Source organism: Bufo gargarizans, chromosome 1 (assembly GCF_014858855.1).
Source record: "Bufo gargarizans isolate SCDJY-AF-19 chromosome 1, ASM1485885v1, whole genome shotgun sequence".
Classification (NCBI taxonomy): Eukaryota; Metazoa; Chordata; class Amphibia; order Anura; family Bufonidae; genus Bufo; species Bufo gargarizans.
The window spans coordinates 743,474,153-743,480,749 of NC_058080.1; the positions used below are offsets into that span (position 1 = coordinate 743,474,153).

The 6,597-nt window shown below is 52.1% G+C and overlaps 1 long non-coding RNA gene across 1 annotated transcript; it reads right to left on the reverse strand.

The window, feature by feature from the left end:
• Window positions 1–201: 201 nt before the first annotated feature.
• On the reverse strand, window positions 202–4,569 carry LOC122925005. The gene is made up of 3 exons (XR_006387475.1): window positions 4,512–4,569; window positions 1,628–1,752; window positions 202–254 (listed from the first exon to the last, which is right to left on the reverse strand). It is a non-coding gene; the product is annotated as an uncharacterized LOC122925005 (long non-coding RNA).
• Between the last annotated feature and the right edge of the window lie 2,028 nt (window positions 4,570–6,597).

Sequence of the window (6,597 nt, forward strand, 5' to 3'; positions counted from 1 at the left end):
CAATGACACCGTCATCACCCAGACCCCTCCAGTGCTGTTACTGGAGAATTTCCCAGCATTCCCAGCAGTGTCACCTCTCCAGTCAGCAGCTCCATCATCTTGTGGGTGAGTTCTAGGATCTTCTGCTCATGTATCAGGGGGTGAGGGGGAGGCTCTGTGATGGGGGGAGGGGTCCTGCTCCGCCCTCCTGACTCCTGGAGATGGATGATGGGAGTCACACAGTCCCCCGATGTCTTCTTCACTATTGTGTACTCCTGTGGATGGAGAGAGACACTTAGGGAATAAACCCTTCAGGGCCATGTGCTCTCCCCTGGCCCTCTCCTCCTGGTACAACGTGCCTACTTACCTTCTCATAGCTCCTACAACATGACTATTGGTCACTGGTCACATGCAGTGGCGTATCTATCACGAGGCAAACAAGGCATTTGTCTAGGGCGGCACTTGCCAATGGGGCGGCAAAATGCCTTGTTTGCCCCTTGTTGTCCCATCCGTTTTTTATGCCGCCGGTATACTCAGTAGATCCGATGGTATATTCTAACCCCCAGGCGTTCCCATGGTGACAGGGACGCTTGCCTGGTGGTTAGAATATACAGGGCCACGCCGCTCACAGGAGAACATTTATAAACTAATCAGTAACTTCAGCAATGATTAAGGTTAATCTCTTTACTGTATATCTTACTCCGTCTTAGCTCCGGTAACAGCAGGCAGTGCGGGTGGGCGGCGCTCACTCACTGACGTCACGCGCCTGCGCCGCCTAGTGGGAGGAGCAGGCGCGTGACGTCAGCGAGTGAGCGCCGCCCGCCCGCACTGCCTGCTGTTACCGGAGCTAAGATGGAGTAAGGTATCCAGTAAAGAGATTAACCTTAATCATTGCTGAAGTTACTGATTAGTTTATAAATGTTCTCCTGTGAGCATCGGGGAGGGGGAATCTGTGGATGGCACTGTTTAGGGGAGGGGAATCTGTGGATGGCACTGTTTAGGGGAGGGGGAATCTGTGGATGGCACTATTTAGGGAAGGGGGATCTGTGGATGGCACTGTTTAGGGGAGGGGGATCTGTGGATGGCACTATTTAGGGGAGGGGGATCTGTGGATGGCACTATTTAGGGAAGGGGGATCTGTGGATGGCACTATTTAGGGAAGGGGGATCTGTGGATGGCACTGTTTAGGGGAGGGGGATCTGTGGATGGCACTGTTTAGGGGAGGGGGATCTGTGGATGGCACTGTTTAGGGGAGGGGGATCTGTGGATGGCACTGTTTAGGGAAGGGGGATCTGTGGATGGCACTGTTTAGGGGAGGGGGATCTGTGGATGGCACATAGCAAGGGGTGGGGTTTAGAGAGAAAGGGGTTTGGCCTTGACAGGAAGGGGTGGGTCAAATTTATATAAGGGGGGTGCCCGAGTTTAGTCTCACCTAGGGCAGCACCAAACCAAGATACACCACTGGTCACATGACACATCACTCACCATACTGGGGGCTGATCTTCAGGTTCTCCATCACTTGGAAGGTCTGGAGGCCATTCTCCAGGACCCTGGACTCTTCCTATCACTTCCTATGATGGATTCTCCTCCCCGATGTCTGACTTGTTACAGAATACAATAAAGAGGAGAGAAATCTAGAAAAGTTTACCTCTCTGCTCAGCAGGGAGATGATCTCCAAGGTGAGGGCTAATATTCTTCTGCTGATCTCCTTCCTGTCCATCCTTGGTGGCTCATTCAGAAGAAGGCTCATATTGCTGGTTTTCTTCATGTCGCCTCCAAAATAAAGGAATAAAGGTTAATCAGTGAGTCCTATGTCCCCGATAATGAGGCCGAGAGAAAGTATAACTCATTCAAAAAGAACTGAGACCCTCATAAAGCTGCACTGATAGGAAAACTCTGAGCTCGGTGTGTATCTAAGCTCCCGGCAGTGCAGTGTGTGGAGGCAGGAGACTCTGAGCTCTGTATGTATCTAAGCTCCTGGCAGTGCAGTGTGTGGAGGCAGGAGACTCAGCTCTGTGTGTATCTAAGCTCCTGGCAGTGCAGTGTGTGAAGGCAGTAGACTCTGAGCTCTGTGTGTATCTAAGCACCTGGCAGTGCAGTGTGTGGAGGCAGTAGACTCTGAGCTCTGTGTGTATCTAAGCTCCTGGCAGTGCAGTGTGTGGAGGCAGGAGACTCTGAGCTCCGTGTGTATCTAAGCTCCTGGCAGTGCAGTGAGTATCTAAGCTCCTGGCAGTGCAGTGTGTGGAGGCAGGAGACTCTGAGCTCCGTGTGTATCTAAGCTCCTGGCAGTGCAGTGAGTATCTAAGCTCCTGGCAGTGCAGTGTGTGGAGGCAGGAGACTCTAACTCTTGCTAAGCTCCTGGCAGTGCAGTGTGTGGAGGCAGGAGACTCTGAAGCTCCGTGTGTATCTAAGCTCCTGGCAGTGCAGTGTGTGGAGGCAGGAGACATGTCCTGAGTATCTCGGCCCCCCGGTCCGGTGCTGGTCGGCGCACAGAACACTGCACACACGGATCGCACACGGAGAATACACATCTGTAAATCAGGCCTAAAACGGCCGTACACCTTCAATATCGGTCAGATTAACCCTTCTTCTCCTGGAAGCTCTTCTCTCATACAAATACTGCGGCGTCAGCTCCTATGTCTTCTGGATGGGGGGGCCGCGAGCTGCTGTCAGACACCGCTAGTGGCGGCGAGGAGTGGGCATGCGGAATTCATCGTGCCCAGTGCCGAGGGTCCGCCAGTGGAAGGGATTCTGGGGGCCTCCAATACTTACCAACGTCGTAGTTGGTAAATTTGGGGATTTAAGCCCTGCCTCGAAAACGTCCCCAACCAAAGTGTGACGCCCACTTTTGGCCGGGACTTACATAAGCTCCAATCAGTTTGGGCCTGAGACAGAAGGAATCGGTAGGTCAGTCCCTGCAAATTCAGGACTCTAGGGCGAGTATGAGCCCGTCCTAAAGCTACACGGAGGCGCTGCCTTATATTGTTAGGCCTCAGACACAGGAACGTCTGCATTGTAGCCACAACACAGTGCACAGAACAGAACTGTACTTTATACTGCACTGTATCCATGTGCTACGTCTGACCGTACCTTTACATACGTGTAACATGTCTGATCATAACTCTGTGTGCAGAACACACGGTGCATCCATGAAAAGGCATCAAAAACAGAAAAGTACCACCTGCCATAGGCCATACAGAGGCTGGTGCTCCTCCATTACATGTCACTGCACACACGTGTACACACTGCACATGACGGCTCTTACCTTGTGATATAAGAGGCTGGTGCTCCTCCATTACATGTCACTGCACACACGTGTATACACTGCACATGACGGCTCTTACCTTGTGATATAAGAGGCTGGTGCTCCTCCATTACATGTCACTGCACACACGTGTATACACTGCACATGACGGCTCTTACCTTGTGATATAAGAGGCTGGTAGCTCCTCCATTACATGTCACTGCACACACGTGTATACACTGCACATGACGGGCTCTTACCTTGTGATATAAGAGGCTGGTGCTCCTCCATTACATGTCACTGCACACACGTGTATACACTGCACATGACGGGCTCTTACCTTGTGATATAAGAGGCTGGTGCTCCTCCATTACATGTCACTGCACACACGTGTATACACTGCACATGACGGCTCTTACCTTGTGATATAAGAGGCTGGTGCTCCTCCATTACATGTCACTGCACACACGTGTATACACTGCACATGACGGCTCTTACCTTGTGATATAAGAGGCCGGTGCTCCTCCATTACATGTCACTGCACACACGTGTATACACTGCACATGACGGCTCTTACCATGTGATATAAGAGGCTGGTGCTCCTCCATTACATGTCACTGCACACACGTGTATACACTGCACATGACGGCTCTTACCTTGTGATATAAGAGGCTGGTGCTCCTCCATTACATGTCACTGCACACACGTGTATACACTGCACATGGCGGCTCTTACCTTGTGATATAAGAGGCTGGTGCTCCTCCATTACATGTCACTGCACACACGTGTACACACTGCACATGACGGCTCTTACCCTGTGATATAAGAGGCTGGTGCTCCTCCATTACATGTCACTACACACACGTGTATACACTGCACATGACGGGTCTTACCCTGTGATATAAGAGGCTGGTGCTCCTCCATTACATGTCACTGCACACACGTGTATACACTGCACATGACGGCTCTTACCCTGTGATATAAGAGGCTGGTGCTCCTCCATTACATGTCACTGCACACACATGTATACACTGCACATGACGGCTCTTACCCTGTGATATAAGAGGCTGGTGCTCCTCCATAACAGGTCACTGCACACACGTGTACACACTGCACATGGCGGCTCTTACACTGTGATATAAGAGGCTGGTGCTCCTCCATTACATGTCACTGCACACACGTGTATACACTGCACATGACGGCTCTTACCCTGTGATATAAGAGGCTGGTGCTCCTCCATTACATGTCACTGCACACACGTGTATACACTGCACATGACGGCTCTTACCTTGTGATATAAGAGGCTGGTGCTCCTCCATCATGGCCTCCTTGTACAGATCCTTGTGTCCTTCTATATACTCCCACTCCTCCATGGAGAAATAGACAGTGACGTCCTGACACCTTATAGGAACCTGACAACACAATGACACCGTCATCACCCAGACCCCTCCAGTGCTGTTACTGGAGAATTTCCCAGCATTCCCAGCAGTGTCACCTCTCCAGTCAGCAGCTCCATCATCTTGTGGGTGAGTTCTAGGATCTTCTGCTCATGTATCAGGGGGTGAGGGGGAGGCTCTGTGATGGGGGGAGGGGTCCTGCTCCGCCCTCCTGACTCCTGGAGATGGATGATGGGAGTCACACAGTCCCCCGATGTCTTCTTCACTATTGTGTACTCCTGTGGATGGAGAGAGACACTTAGGGAATAAACCCTTCAGGGGCCATGTGCTCTCCTCCGGCCCTCTCCTCCTGGTACAACGTGCCTACTTACCTCCTCATGGCTCCTACAACATGACTATTGGTCACTGGTCACATGACACATCACTCACCATATTGGGGGCTGATCTTCAGGTTCTCCATCACTTGGAAGGTCTGGAGGCCGTTCTCCAGGACCCTGGACTCTTCCTATCACTTCCTATGATGGATTCTCCTTCCCGATGTCTGACTTGTTACAGAATACAATACAGAGGAGAGAAATCTAGAAAAGTTTACCTCTCCGCTCAGCAGGGAGATGATCTCCAAGGTGAGGTCTAATATTCTTCTGCTGATCTCCTTCCTGTCCATCCTTGGTGGTCATTCAGGAGAAGAGGAGAGAACTGGAGGAGCTGGAGGCTTCTAGTACTGCAGGCGCCTTTATGAGAAGAGGAGAGGAAATCATCCAGGGGACAAGACCAGATGTCACCTCCAGAACCGCACTTCCTGAGCCTGGAGGGGCCCCGCTTCTCAGAGCCCCCACCACATGGATTCCAGGGGCCCCAACATGGAGATCTCTGGTGGCTCCACAGGAGATAAATGTCTGATAGATGCAGGTCCCACCTCTGGGCTGTGCTCAGCTGTGTCCACAACTCCTAGAGAAGAGACTGGAGAGAGCTGAGCTCAGGCCGGGCCCCGCTCCATTCATTCTCCTCCTGGAGGCAGGGGCCCCTCACCAGGACAGTCAGGGGCCAGCAAATGATGACAACCCCCACTATCCCCACTACTCCCCCCATCATACTAAGCTGAGGAGCGGAGAAGGATTCCTTGTGTGTAATGGAGGAGAATCTCCAGAGGTGACATGTCTGAGCTCTCCACCACACTGTCTCCTCACAGCTCATCTTACCTGCAGGCTGGAGGAATGGCTGATACCAGAGAGAACAAGAGCCCTGACTACCGACCAGGACCTGCCCAGTGTCTGCTGCACTGCCAGAGCTGAAGGACCTGGGGTGATGTCATTGTCATGTGATCAGTGCAGGGGGCGGGGCTCAGCAGTGGATAAGAGGTGGTGAAGGACCTGCGGTGACGTCACCGTCATGTGATCAGTGCAGGGGGTGGGGCTCAGGAGAGGAGAAGAGGTGGTGAAGGACCTGGGGTGATGTCACTGTCATGTTATCAGTGCAGGGGGCGGGGCAAATCAGTGGAGAAGATAACAAGTGGTGAAGAACCTGGGGGTGACGTCACTTTCATGTGATCAGTGCAGGGGGCGGGGATAATGAGAGAAGTGGTGGAGATGGACCTGGGTGGTGAAGGAGACCTGGGTGGTGAAGGAGGCGGGATGACTTTCGTGTCATGTGATCAGTGTATGTGGAGAGGAGGAGCTGAAGGACCTGTGAGGATGGTCATGTGCCGTGACGGTGCGGAGCTGTGTATGGAGGAGCAGTGATGAGTTTGGTGGTTTTTCTATTACAGAGCTGGGAGTTGTAGTTGTGTAGTATTACTGATATCTATAAGAGGAGACTGGACATACTGGGAGTTGTAGTTTTTTCCTCCGATATCCTATAATAACCACACCTCCCAACATTTGAGAAGGTCCTGGAGGTTTTGTAGGGTGACTCTCCGCCCTGGTTTTGGTGGTCACGTGACATAAACTGTCCGGTCGGGATGTATGACTGTTGCGCTCA